We start from the raw sequence: 2,484 nt of genomic DNA, 5'->3' as shown, positions 1-2,484 counted from the left end.
TAACTATCTGACCCCTGTTGTCTGAGTTTGAATCTCACATTTGCCACTCACTAGCTGTGTAACCTCTCTGTGCCTTAGTTTAATAGAATAATAACAATCCCAACCTACCTGTAAGGTGTGAGGATTAAGTGAGTTAATATATTTGAAGTGCTTTAGAATGTTGCCTAGCATAAAGTGCCCATTTTTATAAAGTATGAGGGGTCAGGTCACATCTGGGAGGCCACCCAGAGGAAGTGACCTCAGGCGAGACTTGGATAAGGCAGAGTTGATGGGCTCCAAAAGAAGGGGAGAAGGGCATCTGGATCCAGAGTGAGCCCAGGCTTCTCTCTTACCTAGGTGCTGCCAGTTCAAAAATTTCCCAATATTCAACGGACCTAGAACACTGCATTGGAGTTATAAACACATATTAATTTGAGGTAGGGGAATCCGATGTCCCTTCTCCCCAGGTTTTTCTGGTGTTCTCAAGTGATAGATCTCAAAATCACTTACAAATCAGGGCTTGCAGTGACATGTAAAGCAAATCTGGCCCAGGCACTGGATTTGTTTCGCCTACAATGCTAAAAAACAAACTTTCAATAATCAGAAAATCTTTATTTAGTGGGACACTTTATATAAAATTTGAGCGCATCTAGCACAACATTGTAAATCAACTATACTTCAATTTTTAAAAAGCAATAAGACCTCCAAAAAAACCCACCAAAAAACACAATTTGAGAGCATGTAATTTTATTTATCAACGTTTATAGAGCAAGGAAAGATAAGAAAGCCTTCCTCAGTGATCAATGCAAAGAAATAGAGGAAAACAATAGAAGGGAAAGACTAGAGATCTCTTCATGAAAATTAGAGATACCAAGGGAACATTTTATGCAAAGATGGGCTCAATAAAGGACAGAAATGGTAGGGACCTAACAGAAGCAGAAGATATTAAGAAGAGGTGGCAAGAATACACAGAAGAACTGTACAAAAAAGATCTTCACGACACAGATAATCACGATGGTGTGATCACTCACCTAGAGCCAGACATCCTGGAATGTGAAGTCAAGTCGGCCTTAGGAAGCATCACTATGAACAAAGCTAGTGGAGGTGATGGAATTCCAGTTGAGCTATTTCAAATCCTGAAAGATGTTGCTGTGAAAGTGCTGCAGTCAATATGCCAGCAAATTTGGAAAACTCAGCAGTGGCCACAGGACTGGAAAAGTCAGTTTTCTTTCCAATCCCAAAGAAAGGCAATGCCAAAGAATGCTCAAACTACCGCACAATTGCACTCATCTCACACACTAGTAAAGTAATGCTTAAAATTCTCCAAGCCAGGTTTCAGCAATATGTGAACCGTGAACTTCCAGATGTTCAAGCTGGTTTTAGAAAAGGCAGAGGAACCAGAGATCAAATTGCCAATATCCACTAGATCATTGAAAAAGCAAGAGAGGTCCAGAAAAACATCTATTTCTGCTTTATTGACTATGCCAAAGCCTTTGACTGTGTGGATCACAATAAACTGTGGAAAGTTCTTAAAGAGATGGGAATACCAGCCCACCTGACCTGCCTCTTGAGAAATCTGTATGCAGATCAGGAAGCAACAGTTAGAACTGGACATGGAACAACAGACTGGTTCCAAATAGGAAAAGGAGTACGTCAAGGCTGTATACTGTCACCCTACTTATTTAACTTATATGCAGAGTACCTCATGAGAAACGCTGGGCTGGAAGAAGCACAAGCTGGAATCAAGATTGCTGGGAGAAATATCAATAACCTCAGATATGCAGATGACACCACCCTTATGGCAGAAAGTGAAGAAGAACTAAAGAGCCTCTTGATGAAAGTGAAAGAGGAGAGTGAAAAAGTTGGCTTAAAGCTCAACATCCAGAAAACTAAGATCATGGCATCCGGTCCCATCACTTCATGGCAAATAGATGGGGAAACAGTGGAAACAGTGGCTGAATTTATTTTGGGGGGCCCCAAAATCACTGCAGATGGTAATTGCAGCCATGAAATTAAAAGACGCTTACTCCTTGGAAGGAAAGTTATGACCAACCTAGAGAGCATATTAAAAAGCAGAGACATTACTTTGCCAACAAAGGTCCGTCTAGTCAAGGCTGTGGTTTTTTCAGTAGTCATGTATGGATGTGAGAGTTGGACTATAAAGAAAGCTGAGCACCGAAGTATTGATGCTTTCGAACTGTGGTGTTGGAGAAGACTCTTGAGAGTCACTTGGACTGCAAGGAGATCCAATCAGTCCATCCTAAAGGAGATCAGTCCTGGGTGCTCATTGGAAGGACTGATGTTGAAGCTGAAACTCCAATACTTTGGCCACCTGAGAAGCTGACTGATTGGAAAAGACCCTGATGCTGGGAAAGATTGAGGGCAGGAGAAGGGGACGACAGAGGATGAGATGGTTGGATGGCATCACCGACTCAATGGACATGGGTTTGGGTGAACTCCGGGAGTTGGTGATGGACAGGGAGGCCTGGCGTGCTGCGGTTCATG

Source organism: Giraffa tippelskirchi, chromosome 7 (assembly GCF_054371585.1).
Source record: "Giraffa tippelskirchi isolate mGirTip1 chromosome 7, T2T-mGirTip1v1.2.pri, whole genome shotgun sequence".
NCBI classification, from domain to species: domain Eukaryota; kingdom Metazoa; phylum Chordata; class Mammalia; order Artiodactyla; family Giraffidae; genus Giraffa; species Giraffa tippelskirchi.
Note: the sequence above shows the minus strand (reverse complement) of the source record.